Consider the following 17,297-nt stretch of genomic DNA (forward strand, 5'->3'; position numbering starts at 1 on the left):
TTGAAGGCCTCAAAATTCTGTAAGAAACATCATGTCAATAGTAAAGGTTTAAAGGAAGAGTTTTCTATTACATGGCAACAAGCTAAGGAGATTATAAAGAGATGTCCTACTTACTCTTTCTATAACCAAACACAGCTACCTACAGGGACTAACCCAAAGGTTACTTAAAGGAATGAAATCTGGCAGATGGATGTGTTCCGCTTTACAGAATTTGGAAAATTAAAGTATGTACACCACACCATTGACATTTATTCAAGTTTTTAGTTGGCAACTGCTTTGAGCTCAGAAAAGGCTGTTTCGGTAATCACACATTTATTAGAAGTTATGGCCATCATGGGTATACCTGCACAAATAAAGACAGATAATGGTCCAGCATATGTCTCTAGGAAAATGAAACAGTTTTTTGTTTATTATAATATAAAGCATATTACAGGTATACCACACAGTCCTACAGGTCAGGCAGTTATAAAAAGATCAAATAAAACCATATAGGATAGGTTAAACAAACAGAAAGAGGTAGAAAATACCCCAAGAAATAGATTTCATGATGCTTTATTAACCTTGAATTTTCTTAGCACTAATGAGAAAGGGACAACAGCAGCAGAGAGACATTGGATAATAGAAAAGTCTTCTGAATTAAATAAGCCGGTGTATTTCAAGGATGTGTTGATCTCACAATGGAAGCCAGGAAATGTGCTACGTTGAGGAAGGGGTTTTGCTCTTTTTTTTTTAACAGAAGAAGAAAAGTTATGGATACCATCAAAATTAATAAAGATTCAGTTTGATAAAGAGAAATCTCTTGAGAAAGAGAAATGATGGCTCATTCACAGAGGAAAAACCAAACCAGGTGGTAAGGAAACCTCATAAGGGTTGGAGCAGGGTTCTGTTCTTGTCTTTGCAGGAAAATATTCTCTTCAGAAAACCAAGAGACCCTGGACATCTAAAGAGAAGAAAATAATTATTCAGATAGGATCACCAAGCAAAGAGAATTATCACTTTTGAGGACATATAATCTGAGGTTAAGAATTTCTGAACACTAAATAAAATAATAATTATGACTCACTTAAAAATCAAAGTTGGCTTTGGAGTTGGACAGTAGCTCTGTCCTTCTCTAAATCCAAGCGTGTTGTTAAAATAAAAATTCAGAGTTTCTGACTCATGTCAGGAGCCATGATATGGGACAGAAAGAAAAAAGAATTTAGAAAAACTTTTTTCTTTTCTTCATACCTGTTTTTGTCTCTGTCATATCTTTCATTGAATATATATGTCTGTATAAATAATGTTTAAGTTTTCCACAATGAACAAAGAATTTTCCTGGAAGAAGATGGGGCCCCACAACAACAACTCCATCTGGTTGATGTGATGTCATGATGTTGATAGCACTACTATATAAAACCTGATTTTGGTTACCAGCTCTTTGATGGTTCCAACTTGGTTAGCTGAAATGGTGCACTTTTTTGCAACATTCTGACCAGAACTCCAAAAAATCCTCAGAAAAATCCTACCAAACACTCAGAGACTATTTGCAATTATTCCAGTAATCGTGGAACTTAACCATCATTTTACTTTCATGGGATCCCATAGAAAGTACATCACCCCCATGTCAGCTGGAAGTAATTCTAGAAGATGACGTCCCCTCTCTCAACAAAGTTTGTTCTCAGAGTTAGGGACATCATTTATGGGTTGATTATAATTATTATAGGGTTGGGGATTGGGAGAAAATTATGTAGGCTCAGGGATCTCTTTGAAAAAAAAAGGTGGGGGAGAAATTGGATGGGATAATAGATTAGTGTGAGTTTACTCACACAAATATTAATAGTGAGCAATGGAGTGAATACTTGTGAGCTATTATTTACATTGGTATAGATTCTTGTATATTGATACAAACTTAAATTATATTGAATATGTTCCTATTTTATCTACAATATTTGTATAACTAGGCAAAGTTATTTTGTCATATTATATGTATGCATGCTTCTACCTCTGCTTAAGAAATTTTGTATGCTGATATAACTTTAGGATATATTTATCATACTGCAATATACATTTCTGCCTCTTATTAAAATACTTATACATTGTTTACATTTTGAGATCATTGCCCTTATTTGTTGCACAGTTGCTTAAAGATTGTTTAATATTCTAATATGAAGTCTTAGTCTTTAAGTTATATAGGTATTAAGAATTCTAGGACAATAATCATCTGTGTTTATCATATTATAGTTAGACTAGTCAGGTTCTTTAGATACATAGAGATTGTATTCTGCATAGGTAGGCAATCTTCAACCTCTTCAAAGAACTGTAGAATATGGCATTTAAATTACTTAGAGTTCTGTTGACAGGAGACACAATTGCTCCTGACAGCACCAATCTATTCCTGAGAGAATGTTGAGCACTGAAGACACTCCACTTGGAGCTTGTTTTCTTCTCGGCAAAACTGGCCTTTGGGCAAGGAACTACCCATGCATCAACCACTGACAAAATGCACAATGTCTGGACAGGACAAGCAGGATAAAAGGAAAAAAAAAAACTGTCAAATCTTGCCAAGACAGGGTAAGATGGTTTTGAAAAATTTCCTGCCTCTGAAAATGGTCTGTCAGTTACTCCAGATCTTAGCCAAAGTTGGTTGCTCCAATGTTGCAAATCAGATTTTGGGTGATTGCCCAGGTAGCCAGTTGTCTTGTTATTTGTTGCATATTTTGGAAGTTGCTTGATTGCATTTCCTGCTTACTCAAGTAATATTATTTCCCTTCTCTGGTCTTTGATGGTGTTGAAGGCTAGATCGTTGTAGTTACTTTCCTCTCATGACTGGCCAAGTTATTTATTACACAAGACTTAAACTCATTAAGATTGGATAATTATTGAAACATTTATCATGCTTCTTGCATAATGTTGTTTATGCTGGTTGTAATTCCAATTTTTATACCTGATATTTGATCTTATTGTATGAAATTTTATATTAGGCTTAGAACTTTCTTATTTAAACAAAAGGGGAAGGTGCTGTAGAATTTCCTACAGCCAGTAGCCTTTAAGTTACCTGCCCACTTGGGTATGGCCTCTTATACTATAAATGCTGAGGAAAAGCACATGTCCAACCTCTCTTCCAGCTGTGGGATTCAGTTTCTGTTCCCTGTTTGAGCAGAGGACTGTAATCTGTGAGTATACCGCTAAATAGATAACCCTCTATTATACTCAGTGTGGGATTTCTTTTAAGCATCTGTCTTTACCTCAATAAAGGACTGTCACCTGGAGTTATAAGTCCAATAAATCCTTACTCTCCTAAGATGATTTTGGACAGAGTGCTTGCCACAACAACAAAAATGTACCTAGGACAATGGGAGAAAACTAAAGATGCAACCACAGACTAGGAAAAAGAAATACCTGAACCACTTGTAAAAACAAAATCAATGGTCAATATATGTGAACATTCACATCATAAAGATGTTGGCTAAATGCACATGAAATGAAGGTCCATATTGGGGGAAATGGAAAATTAGAAAGACTGTCCATGTCAGTTTTTCCTGAGAATGCAATGTGGCACTGATTATTGGTGAGAATATAAAGTGTTCCAGACTTTGGAACACAGATTGGCAACTTCTTATAAAGTTAAAAATATACTTCCATATGACTCAACATTACACACAAAAATAATTGTATAAGAGAAGGAAAAGCATGTTTCTACCAAAAAAATCCCCTCAAAACGATAGTTTTATTCATAATGGTACTCACAATAGCCAAACAATGGAAACAGCTGGAATTCCTCAACAGGTGGTAGATAAACAGTTTGTGTGGCTACACCCAGCCGAACTCAGCAATGAAATTCAACTACAATTTCTGTAAAATGGGGATAAATCTCAAAAGACAGAGTATGATCCTGCTTATATGAAATTTTAAGAAACACAAAATTAATCTTTAGTAGCAAAAGCAAACAGTGGTGACCCTGGGTCTTGGGTAGGGTCTGACTTGAAAGAACCCCCAGCCAATCCCAGAGATGAGAATGCACTGAGTCAACATGATGCTGAATGTGTGATGAATGACTCCAACAACGCATTTATCTTAAGAATGGATATGGATCATTGAGTACAAATCAAATAAAAAGTTGTAGGTAAAATTTGTTTTTTAAAAATTGATCTACTGGCATTTGGTTTATTTGCTTGTTTGCTTGGGCTAGGAAAGGTATCATGTACAACAGCCTGGCCTAAAATTTCCTCTATAGCAAGTGGGTCACCTGAGCCTCCTGCTCCATCACGCCAAGATGCCCAGGCCTCGTATTGCCAGGCAAGCACTCTACCAACTAAGCTGAATCCCCAGCCTGTAGCGACTTTTCTTGAGTCCCACCTGCCAGCTCCCAAATAACCACACAGAGACTTATTAATTATAACTGCTTGACTGATAGCTTAGGCTTGTTACTAACTAGCTCTTACAACTTAAATTAACCCATATTTCTTATCTACACTCTACCATGTAGCTCAGTATCTTTTTTCAACATAGGATGTTCATCTTGCTTCTCCTTACATCTCCTGGTGGTGCTCTCTTCTTCATCCCTCATTATCTCAGCTTGGCTCTCCTGCCTAACTCCTTCCTGCCTAGCTATTGGCCAGTTAGCTGTTTATTAAACCAATAAGAGTAACACATCTTCACAATATACAGGAGGATTATTCCACAGTCCCAGCCCCAGTACTGTTGGGTTATATAAAAAACTCTAAGTGGAGTTATCTTTCTTTAGAAATCAGAGATCATCTAATTTTGTTTAGATTTCTTGAGAGAAGAGACAAGAGGACAAAGAAGAGACAAAGAAGAGACAAGAAGAGACAAAGAAGAGAGGAGCAATACCACCAAACATCTAGGACTCAAGGATAAATGTCTTAGAAGAGAGGAGCAATACCACCAAACATCTAGGACTCAAGCACAAATGTCTTAGAGCTTTTGTCTGGTTCCTGTCTTGTGCTGTATCACTCATGTTTTAGCAAAGTCCTTTGGAGTTCACCCAGCAAGTCTAAGAGAATCACGTGTGTCACTAAACCACTAATAAACATTGGATGTATGTTAGGGAGAACCTTTAGCTGTATGAACAGTTGGGCAAGCAAACCTAACTGTTGTTGTTTTTGGTGGAGAGGGCATCTCATGATGTAATCTAAGTTGCCTTCAAACTCAAAGCTCTTGCCTCAGCCTCCCAAGTGCTAAATTACAGATGTGTGCACCACACCTGGCCTGACTTGGTTCTTGCTCAACACATTCTGTAGTGTTGTGTATGTGTGTGTATATGTATAAAATAAATATTGTAAATGAGCATGTGCATAAAAAGTACAGAGTGGCATCCATTGTTATTGCTGCGGTTTATATGACTTGGTCTTGGGATTCCCTTTCTTTCTGATGCTGCTGCCAGGGGTCAGGCAGGGCTGATCCTCAGTCAACTCCTAGTCCCATTTCAAACCAAAACCCTTGCTAGTTCCCTTCAGCCCAAAAAATATTGCTGGAGGTAAAAAATAATAATATTGGTAATAAGACTACCATTAGTGGGGCACATAAGACAAATAAACAAGATGCATAGTTAGAACATAAACCTACTCTGACTTACAAAACACATGTTCTAATCATATTTAGTAAGCACTTAACACAATGTCCTATTAGAAGCCGTGTAAGACACATATACCCTGTGCCCTCCTTCCTGTACAAAAGGGAAGAAAGGAGTCATCTATAGAATACTGTCTGCAAGATTCACAGGAAGCTGGGAATCGCCCTTGCCTCAGTGAAAGGTGCACAAGGCAGGCATGAGGCAAGATACAGACACCTCAGGTGCCTCGGCCATCCCCGTTTCACTCAAAGGCACTCGGAAAACTGACTGAGTTTTCTCCTGTCACGTTGTTGAGGCAGGGTCTCGGCATTTTGCAGCACATTCCAGTTTTGCTGGCCCATGAGCTTCAGGATGATTTTCTTGTTTCCACTTCTCTTCTCATCAGAAGTTCCGGGATTATAGTTGTCCCTACTGCAGCCAGCTTTTTACATGAGTACTGGGGATTAAGCTCAGGTTATCGGGAATGTATTGCAAATGCTTTTATCCAATGAACCATATCCCCAGCCCTATTTTTCTTTTACAATCATGTGAATGTATGTGGGTGGCTGGGTGGCTGAAGACAGATGAGAGAGAGAGAGAGAGAGAGAGAGAGAGAGAGAGAGAGAGAGAGAGATTAAAAGTGGGTACTGTGTTTTAGATACTAGAAAACAAAGACTATTTAAGGGAAAAAATGCCTTTAATTTCTAAAGAAACAAGTCCCAGAAGATGTGGTTTCTAAAGAGATGGGCTCAACCATCCACACTCGGGTTTGATTTATCCTTACAGAGTTAACAAAGGTTGACCTCCTCAAAGCTGGATTTTATGTAGGTCAAAGTGATTAAATATCAGCAATACAATGCAAAGAACTAAGCAGGGGCCACTGTGGGGAGTGGAGGAAGCCCTGAGTGTGTGAGGTCCTGGTGAATGTGTGTGGTTGACATGGGTCCAAAAGGAAATAGCAAAGCCTTCCTCCTGGGGTGAGCTTCAGAGAAGATAGCAAATCCTTCCTCATTGTCCAAAAGTGGGTATTGATAGACAGTGTGCAGAAAATGTCCATGTTAGCTTTCTCCCCTCAGCTCTTTACAACCCGAAGACCATTGTCCTACAGAGACTGCGCCTACTAAGATTAGCTAAGCCTGTGTCCTTGATCCAGCTGTGTATAATAACCCTGACTCCATGTTTTCTCTATGTAGTAACCCCACCTCCTCCAGCTGCATGCAGTAACCCTGCCTCTTTCTTCAACTCTGTAATAAACACTCTATTTTAGCAGATACAAGGTGCTGTAGTTCTCTATCAGAGAGTCCAGTGCACCCGAACCCATAGCATCTATGCCTTGTTTTTGTCTTTTCTCCATTCCCTCATTGCCCTGATTCAGGACAAGTCCCTGGGGCCGCACAAGGACTCAGCAGTCAACATACCCATGTCTTGCCTGCCAGGGTCTGGGGTAGCCAGGCCACTGAGGAATGTTTCCCTTGGGTTTTCTCCATGAACTGTTTACATCGCTCTGCCTTAGGTCACAGAGAATTGACAAAGACAAGAGCCAGATGTTCAGATCGTATACTCACCATTTATCTGTAGTGTTGTGCATGTCTTCCATCAGTCCCTCTAGCAGCAATTCCATGCTTCCTTCTGACGACAAATGAAAAACCTGTATCTTCCCACCATAAGTATCCTTGTCCCTACATGTACAAACTGATCCTTTTGTTTATAGTCTCAAGCATTCCTCCTCTTTCCCAAAAATGTGACCCCAACACCTTGCCTTCTCTATCACCTTTTGTTAGATCAGCAGCTAAAGAAAGCAAAGATCACATGCATTATGATATAGAGCACTGGCTAGCTATAACTGTATAACAAATTGCCCCCAAAATATAGTGAATTAAAAATTGTGGGTGAGTTAGAAGCAGCTTACCCAGGTGGCTTGGCTCAGGATGTCTTTGGAGGTAACAGTTATATTGTCTGGGGCAGTAGTCATTTGAAGGCTTGGCAGCCATGTGTCTGGGAAGGAGGAACTGTGTTGTATTGAGGATCCAGCTTTATTTTATCTAGTTTTCACTACGAGGTTACTGTCCTAGTGATATGTCAGTTGACTTTCTTAAAACAAGTGATCCAAAATGAAGCAAAGAGCAAGGTGAGAAGCTTGAGGTCTCTTATGGGCTAATCATAGAAATCACTTCCTGCTTGTTGCTTATTGCATCAACTCTAGTCTGTATAGAAGGTGATTATAAAAAGGTGTCAGTGCCAGGAGGCAAGACTCACTTTGCACCATCTTGATTAGCACAGAGAGCTGCTATTATCTCCATTTCACAGATGGGGAACTGCTGTGGGATAATGCTCTTGTACCCTGTAAAGATTTGTCACTTGAGGGCTGGAAAGATGGCTCAGAAGTTAGGAGCATTGCCTGCTCTTCCAAAGGTCCTGGGTTCAATTCCCAGCAACCACATGGTGGCTCACAGCCATCTGTAATGAGGTCTGGTGCCCTCTTCTGGCCTGCAGGCATATACACAGACAGAATATTGTATACATAATAAATAAATAAATAAGAATATGTCTAATTCTTTAAAAAAAAGATTTGTCACTTGTATTAGTTTAATAAAATGCTGATTGGCCAGTAGCCAGGCAGGAAGCATAGGTAGGGTGACCAGAATAGGAGAATTCTGGAAAAATGAAAGGTTCAGTCTGCAGTCACCAGTCAGATGCAGAGGAAGCAAGATGAGAATGCCTCACTGAGTAAGATACCAAGCCACGTGGCTAACCATAGTGTGGGTTAATTTAAGTTGTAAGAGCTAGTTAATAATAAACCTGATGAATGGTAATCTAGAACTGTGAGCACACATAAGACCCCTGCTCCCCCAAGTTGCTTTTATCACAGCTTCAGAAACAGAAGCAGGACCCCAAAGTCTTAGTTCCCACTTACCACCACTTACAGGTGGCAGAAGCTTCAGAAGCTGGGACCCTGTGGACACCGTCTGGGATTGGAGCATGTGGGACCCTGGTCTCTTCTGGCTGATCTTTCTTTTGCTTTTTGACACTGCTTTGCTCCATCCACCACATGTCCCTGTCACAATGTGCTGCTTCTCCACAGGCCTAAAGGCAATGGGGCCAGCCTACCCTGCCTAAAATCCCCTAAACTGTGCCAGAATTCATTATGAGTTGATTATGGCAAGTTTGGTTACAGTGGTTCAAGTGTCTGGCACAAACACTATTCATACTGTCTATTCCATACTGCCACTGAAGGCCTCAGACAGCACCAATTTGCAAAGGGCACTCACAGTGGGAAGAGGTGGCTTCCTTGGTCAGTAGGAAGCATGGCTGCTGGGGCTAACATGGCCTGCATGTCTATGATCAGTTATATTATGTACTAGATGAATAACTGACCGAATCAAATGGGTCCTCAAAGATGGGTTGGGGAAATGAATTGAGGTTTCAACTCACCAACCCTTTTTAGAGTTAATCCCACAGTAGATTCCCAAATCTGACCTGCTCATATACCTTCTTTCCCTCCCCTCCTCTCTTCCCCCACTTCCTTCTCTCTGTTTTTTTTTCTTTCATCATTTTCCCCAATCAGATCAAATACCCCAATCAGAAAGGTTAAGAGAGCTAACTACTCTTCCAGAGGCCCTGGGTTCAATTCCCAGCACCCACATGGCAACTCACAACTGTCTGCAACTTGAGTTCCAGGGGATTAACACCAATGCACACAAAATAAAGTTAAACAAATTTTTAAAAATATGCACACTTATGTATTTTTAAATATCTGAGAATCTTTATTTTAAACTAAAAGAAAAACATATACAAGAGTCTATTTTCTTCCAAGATAGTGAATATTTTTATAGTATTATGGTGATAGCACTTTTAAAAAAAATTTTTTTTCAAGACAGGGTTTCTCTGTGTATCCCTGGCTATCCTAAAACTCAGATGGCGTCAAACTTGCAGAGATCCGACTTCCTCTGCCTCCCGAGTGCTGGCATTAAAGGCGTGCACCACCACCGCCTGGAGCACTTTCATATATTCCTTTTATATTGCTGAAAATCTTTCAAAACACTGCTTTTAATTTTTTAAAGTTTTAGTCTGATTGGAAGATTGACTCATAAATATAACTGGGGGGGGCAGGGTGAGGTCCAGTGGAAACTTTTAGAGGTGTAGCGCCCTCCTCTGGGGGGGCCATGCTTAGGGATATATTTGGTCCAGTTCCGTTCAGGATGAGCAGTTTCTTTGTGTCTTAGTCACTGTTCTGCTGCCGTGAAGACACACCATGACCAAAGCAACTCTTATCGAAGACAATTCGTTGGGGGCCTGCTTATAATTTCAGAGGCTTAGTCCATTGTCCTCATGGCAGGAAGCCTGGCAGCAGGCATGGCAGCCATGGTTCTGGAGCATACTAGGAAGCTAGATCCTGATCCACAGGCTGAGAGAGAAAAAAGGAGAAACCCTGGACTGGGTGTGGGCTTCTGACAACCTCAAAACCCACCCTTAGCAACACACTTCCTCCAAAAGGCCACACGTCCTAATGCTATCAAAAAGTTCTATTCCCTGGTGATTAAACATTAAGTATATGAGCCTATGGGGGCCATTCTTTTTCAAACCAGCACACTTAACTAGTGTAATAAGCATTGCAGTAGGTGAAGCCCACCCGTTTGAAATGGGATTCTTCTGTCCGTCAGTCAGGGAACTTAAACTTGGCCACTGTGCCTTGGGCTTCGAAAGGCATCCCACTCACCTGTCTGGAGCCTCAACTGGGGACAGTGTGAGATCACAGGCACGCATATCCAACATCAGTGTTCCTTAGAGAACCCATACAGGCAAGAGACTGCATGTGTTCCTAAGGGGACTACTGCTGGTAGCCATTGCACACTAGGTCCCCTTGAGAAAAGGAACCTGATTAGTCTAACTGGTCGCAGAGGAACGCTGCTTTTTAATAGTTAATTGATTATCTGATCATAGATTACAGTGGGAATCTCAGAACACTACAACAAATTGTATCACACTCACCAATTTTCCATAAGCTCTTCTCAGCTACAAACCTCTTCACAAACCTTATAGTTCTGCCTCTCCGGAATGCTGTGGAAATGGTCGCTCCTTATTCAGCCTTTCAGACTAAGGGTCCTTTCTAATCTCTCAATATCTAACTAGCTTGGGCTAGAGAGACAGCCAGAAAGATGGCTCAGAGGGTAAAGACACCTTTGCAGCTAAACTTGATAATCTGGGTATTATCCTGAGGAACCACAGAGAGAATGGAGAGAACAGACTCATTGAAATTGTCTTCTGATTCCTACGTGCATGCACGGCACACATAGATATAAGGAAATACATACATGCATTATGTAAGAGAGAAAAAGAAGTGGCTGGGGAGACGACTCAGCAGCTAAGAGCTCTGACTGCTCTTGCAGGGAACCTGGGTTCAATTCCCAACATCCCCATGATGGCTCACGGTTACCTGTAGCTCCAGTTCCAGGGGATCCGGTGCCCCCTTCTGCATTAATAGGTTGGTGCGCAAATCTGATTTCCATTTTAAAGATTTGAGATGGGGCTGAAGAGATGGCTCAGCCATTAAAGGCTAGGTTCACAACCAAACAGACAAGGTTTAAGGGGGTGGTTGTTTGGCTGGTTTTCCTTGATTGCTTTCCACTTAATTTGTTGAAGAGGGTCTCTCACTGAATACAGAGCTCACCAGTTCGGCTAACTAGCCAGCTTGCCCTTAACTCCCTGCCTCTGACTCTCAAGTACTGGGAATACAGTGGCCTCTATACCTGCCTACTTTTAAGTGGATTCTGATCCTCACACTTGTATAGCAAGTGCTTTATCCATGGAGCCATCTCCCCAGCCCCATTATTTCTTTGTAAATTCAGTGTTTATATCATTTACCTGTCTCCAAGAGGGTATTTTACTTCTGTCTTGAGCAATAGAAATTTTTGTGTGTGCAGGTTATCAACCATTGCTCTGCATAAAGTATCTTTGTGGAGATACACACACACACACACACACACACGATCCTACCCCACGGTTATCAACACTGTTAGAACACTTGAATGTCCTAAAACAGTGGTTCTCAACATTCCTAACACTGTGACCCCTTAACACAGTTCCTCGTATTATGGTGACCCCCTCATTATTTTGTCGCTACTTCATAACTGTAGTTTTTTCACTTTTATGGATCATTATATGAATATCTGATATGAAGGATATCTAATATGTGACCCCAAAGAGGTCATGACCCACAGGTTGAGAGTCACTGTCCTACATACTATGGAGAACATGGAATTCATCATGGAAATTTGAAACCTACACTAGACATTGCCAAGTTTCTTCCCTAGGGTAGGTACTGCACCCCAAAATACTAAGTAGTATGATAAACCTGGTAACTAATGGAATCTTTTTGTTTTTTATGTTTATGGGCATTTTATCTACATGAATGTCTGTGCACCAAGTGTGTTCCTGATGCCCAAGGAATTCAGAAAAAATGGATCCTTAGGGACTGGAATTACAGGCTGTTGTAAGCTGGGGGTGCTGGGATTTGAGCCCGGGTCCTCCGAAAGAGCACTCTTAACTGCTGAGCCATTTTTCCAGCTTCTGTCTAAATCTAATGGAATCTTAGCTTCTACAGAGTCAATTTTTTCCTTCCTGCTGCCTATCACTTTTCCCCCATGAAATTATTTCCTAAATAAAATTGTTACTGCTGAAATTAAGTTAGCGATTAAAATAAATGAACTAGTTATAGTCTCGAGGAATGTTTTCGATGAGCTAAAGCGTTATTCAGTTAGCAAGCTAAAAAATGCATAATTTTACTCATGTTCACAGTCCTCTGGAGGTGTTATCAACAGTTTCATGTAGTTTTGAAATATTAGGAAGGTAATGCATGATATCATCTTTTGCACATAAGGAAGTCTGTAAGACCCATCATGATAAGACTGATCACAGTCTTTTAAGATGAGAAAAATGCCATTATGTCCTTCCAATTATGATTTGATGAAGTAAATCAGTGAAGTCATTAATATTCCCATGTGAAATAACCATAAAAAACTATTGTTTTGGTAGAGCAAATTTTCTAAAAAAAAAATTAGGGTTGGGAATATGGCTCTGAGATAGAAACTTGCTTATGTGTATAAGCCCTTGGGTTCAATTCCCAGCACTACCCAAACAAACAAAATATAAACAAAAACACCTTAAATAGTGAGATGTTTTTAACTCATTTACTAAGATCAAGTTCCAATAATAAGGATATTATGCCTCAAAAGGAAGACTCCATCCTCTCTTGCCTTCAGTGCCTCTTTTACACTTTATGTCTTTACCTTTTCTTTTTTTTTTTTTTAAGACAGTTTCTCACTATGTAATCCTGGCTGGTCTGGAACCCAGTATATACCAGGCTGGCCTCGAACTCACAGAGTTCTGCCTGCCTCTACTTCCCGAGTGCTGGGATTAAAGTTGTGCATCACCACATCTGATTCATCTTCTCAAAATCTTTATTGTGGGTACAGCGTTCATTAAGAGCAATGGCTGTTTTCCAGAAGAGGAGGGTCCCAATCCCAGTAGCTACATGGTGGCTTACAGCTGTCAGCCCCCTGTAACCTCAGCTCCAGAGGTTCTAACACCCTCTTATGGCCTTCTGGATTCCACAGGTACCAGGCATGCTTGCATACACAGAGTTGTGTACACAAAACACCCTACACAGAAAATAAAAAATAACTAGTTTTAGAAACCTATTTTAAAATGGTCACTTTGCAAATATTTAGTCTGTGTTGTGCCTCAGGAGTTGGTTTGACGTTTCCTCCTTCTCCAAATCTGAAAGTGTTCCTTCATTTGGCTGCCCATGCCCTAAGGGTACAAAAGCAACAGCCCTTTCTCCATGTTCCTAGAGAGATGTCATTTCCTTATAACGAACTATTTCTTGTTCATTTAAAGTCTTTTAAAATATTTTTAAAGTCTTTAAAGTATTTCTGCCACTGCGCTATTCATGGTATGCTTTTCTAATGTCCTTCCTATGAGGGAGTGAAGGATGTCTTAAGGTCAAAATTAAACAGTTTGGCTTGCATATCTTAAACGGCTTTTTTTATGATTCTAGAATCTGGTAATACTTTCACTCCGCAAAGCAGAACAGGTGTTTTAATGCAATGGGCAGAGCAGAGATGTTTAATTCATTTTTAAAGACAGGGTTGTTATGGATTATTATTTTAACTAGGCAAAGATGTGTTACTGCGGAATATTGCTTTAACTGTGAAAAGGTGTGTTACTTTTGTTTATGGTGTATTTGTTTAATTATGCAGAGCTGTGTTGCATTTGTTTTGCCTTGCCTGCCTAAGGCACCAGATTGGTCTAATTAAAATATGAATGGTCAATAGCTAGGCAGAGAAAAATAGGCAGGGTCTATAGGAGGAGACAGCTAGGCAGAGAAGAGGAGAAACAAGGGGGGAGGAGAGAAGGAGGGACAAGAAGTTGGCTGGTCAGACAAAGGAGTGCTGGAAGTAAGTTATACGGAAATAACAGGTAAAAAGTCCTGAGGCAAAAGGGAGCTAAAGAGAAGCAGGTTGGTTTAAGTTAAAAGAGCTAGCCAGAAATGAGCCTAAACAAGGCCAAGCATTCAAAACTGATAATAAGTCTCTGCGTCATGATTTGGGAGCTGGATGGTGGCCTCAAAAAAGGACCTGATGCACAGAGTCTCTTATCTGGTTGGTCTGCTTCTCTCAGTGCGGGATGCTGCAGTTGAGACTGGAGGTTAGTCTCCGATCCCCCTGCCTCCACTCTTTGAATGTTGGGATTACAGATGTGCCAACAAATGTGGTTTTATGTGGTGCTTGGGATGGAGGCAGGGCCTGAGGCATGTTGATCAAAGTGCTCTACCAATCTCACTAGAGGCCCAGGTCAGAGTGGGTTATTTTAAAGTCACTTTCCTTTCAATCAGGAACAGGGAAACAAAGGAAGAGAAAAACCACCCCCCCCCCACCCCCACCAAGGGATTGCTTCACAGCAGCCTACTCTTTATCAAGGGGAGAGGCGAGGGTTAGTGCAGGGGAAACTATATGCCAAGAGGAATTGTTCTTTTGGGGGAAATGGCTATTTATTCTATCTCTCCTGGTGTCTCAAAAGTTCTGAGAGCAATCTAATTTCAGTTTCATTGCATAGAACTTTAAAAAGAATGCCTCCACTTTGAGTTTTAGTTCAACCGGTGTGGTCTGGGAGCCTGGCCGGAAACAAAATTTAACAAGTTGAATAACAGGCAGCCAGGTAGAAGACAAGGACGGGAGCAAGTGTGGAAACAATAATTCCTCTAAAAGAAACGATGTAAAGACCATTTCAATTGAAGGAAATAGAGTTTGTTACCCGCAGAGGGCCAAGCCTAGGCACTCCACAGCAGTGGCTATTTTGTTTCAAGTTCCCTGCAGGCTCACTCCAGATGGGAGAAAACTGAATCAAGCAGCTGACTAAGCCTTCAGCCAGGTCTACACCTCAAGACAATTTCCTGTAAACCAGATTCATTACCTTTGATGGGGTCAGTAGAACAATAAGAAGAGACAGTTGTTTGTTGGTTTTTACTGTTGTTTATTATATACCTTGTAGCATTTGTAAAGTTAAGAATGACTTAGCTCAGCCTGACAGTGGTGGTGCGTGCCTTTATCTCGGCGCTTGGAAGGCATAGGTAGGCATATCTTGGTGAGTTCAAGGCCAGTCTGGGCTGCAAAGCAAGTTTCAGGACAGCTAGGACTGTTACACAAAGAAACCTTGACTCAAAAAACAAAACAAAACAAAACAAAAGACTTTAAATAATTGTCAAGGGCAGGAGAGATGGCTCAGTGGGAAAAGGTGCCCATTGCCAACCCTGAGAACCTGAGTTTGATCCCCAGGGATGGAGGAAGCAGAGAATGGACTCCCTCACACCACCCCTGCACACAAAGTAAGTCATTTTTAATGTTGATCCTGGGACTGGAGAGATGGCTCAGAGGATTAAGAGCACTTGCAGAGGACACGATTGTTTTGTGTCGTTCTGGTTTTCCTTCTTGTGTTCTTTTTATTGCTGTTACTATTTTGAGCTAGGGTCTCTTGTAGCCCAGGCTAGACTTAAACATGTTATATAGAGAAAACTGGCCTGGAGTTCTTGATTCCCCTGCTTTTGCTGAGGTACCAGGTGTGTGCACTGTGCCCAGATTTAGAAAGTCTCATATTAAAGGCAATTTAGATGAAGCCTGAGGAGAGGTGGCAGTTCTGTCCCTAGGTGTGTGACATAACCCCTGTCCACATTGCATGGCATCGATTAGGAAGCTTAATTAACTGCTAACCATGGGACTGGACTCATTCTTTGACCCCTCTTCCCTCCCTAGAGGCAGAAGCGGGCGCGATGACGCCACTGTGAAATGTGGCCTGCAGGCTCATGGTGTTTGCTGTTTGGGGAGGTTAGCCAACCTCCAGGGCTAGGGACCAACCTATGGACTTAGGCCACTGGGGATGGGTATTGGGCGTGGCTCTGCTTCTGAGCCATTTCTTTGCTTTCTTATTTCTCCCCCTCCTCACTCTCCTTCCCCTCCCTCTACCATGCTCCCAATTTACTCAGGAGATCTTGTCTATTTCCCCTTCCCTGCTTTCTAATCCACTAAACTTTGGGGAGGAGATACCGCCTAAAGCTCCCGCAACTACTGAGAGATACCCTCCATTCACCTGATGAACCATATTCCCTGAGACCATCAGCCAGACCCGATCCTCTCTCCCTTTGTTTGTCACAGTGATAAGAAAAGCAACTCATCGTCCGGCAGCTGACAGCCCAACCCTCTAGTCATGTCCACAGCCTTCCTGGTGTGACTGACTCATTTTTGAGCCAGACTAAAGGTCTATTCTGAGTCACTGCATTGTCACAAGTTCAGACAAGGCAGGAAGGGACTTAAGTAGGGATGACAAAGGACACACCTGCTGACTCCAGAAGTCATAGAGAAATGAAAAAAGTCTCCAGAGTTTGCAAGGACTTTAGGAGGAACAGGAGGGACATAGCAAATACAGATGGGTGGTTTGTTAAATCCTAGCAATCACGCTTAGGAGCTGGCCACGGGAGTTTGCCCATGCTCAAGTGAATATAGGCACAATACAAATTAGACTTGCTCCTTCTCCTCTTCTTCCTTCTCTTCCTCCCCTTCCTCTTCTGGGGGAGGTCACAAAGGTGAGGAGGTGGATCTGGGAGGACTAGGAAGTAAATGTGATTGGAATTCATGATGTGAAATTTCCAAATAGTAAAAATACTACACACACACACACACACACACACACACACACACAAGCTTACTGTGGGGTAGGAATAACATGATAGCAATAACGTGGACCTCTGACCACGCAATTGGCAATGGGCCCACACAGGCCTGTTTTTACATTAAAAAAATCAATATTTTGCTGGGTGGTGATGAAGAATACCTTTAATCCCAGTAGTCAGCAAGCAGAGGCAGGTGGATCTCTACGAGCTTGAGGTCAGCCTGGTCAACAGAGTGAGTTCTAGGATAGCCAGGGCTACACAGAGAAACAAAACAAACAACAACAAAACCCCTCAATACCCATTTGCCAATTTGTAGTTCAAAACAGCATGTGTGATACACTTCACGTCTTAAAAACTGAAGTTATGAGGGGGGGAGGCTGGAGAGATGTCTCAGCAGTTAAGACTGCTCTTCCAGAGGACCCAGGTTCAATCCCAGCAGTCACATGGCAGCTCACAACTGTCTGTAACTCCTGTTCTGGAGATCTGACAACGTCACACAGACATACATACTAGCAAAACACCAAT

At 41.3% G+C, this 17,297-nt stretch overlaps 1 long non-coding RNA gene and 1 other non-coding gene across 2 annotated transcripts; both read right to left on the reverse strand.

The window, feature by feature from the left end:
• Positions 1-536: 536 nt before the first annotated feature.
• On the reverse strand, positions 537-10,525 carry LOC148121098 (uncharacterized). The gene is made up of 3 exons (XR_015738534.1): positions 10,269-10,525; positions 7,117-7,180; positions 537-940 (listed from the first exon to the last, which is right to left on the reverse strand). It is a non-coding gene; the product is annotated as an uncharacterized LOC148121098 (long non-coding RNA).
• Positions 10,316-10,449, reverse strand: LOC148121099 (small nucleolar RNA SNORA70). The gene has a single exon (XR_015738653.1). It is a non-coding gene; the product is annotated as a small nucleolar RNA SNORA70 (small nucleolar RNA).
• Positions 10,526-17,297: the final 6,772 nt, after the last annotated feature.

This window comes from Myodes glareolus, chromosome 8, assembly GCF_982192425.1.
Source record: "Myodes glareolus chromosome 8, mMyoGla1.1, whole genome shotgun sequence".
NCBI lineage: Eukaryota > Metazoa > Chordata > Mammalia > Rodentia > Cricetidae > Myodes > Myodes glareolus.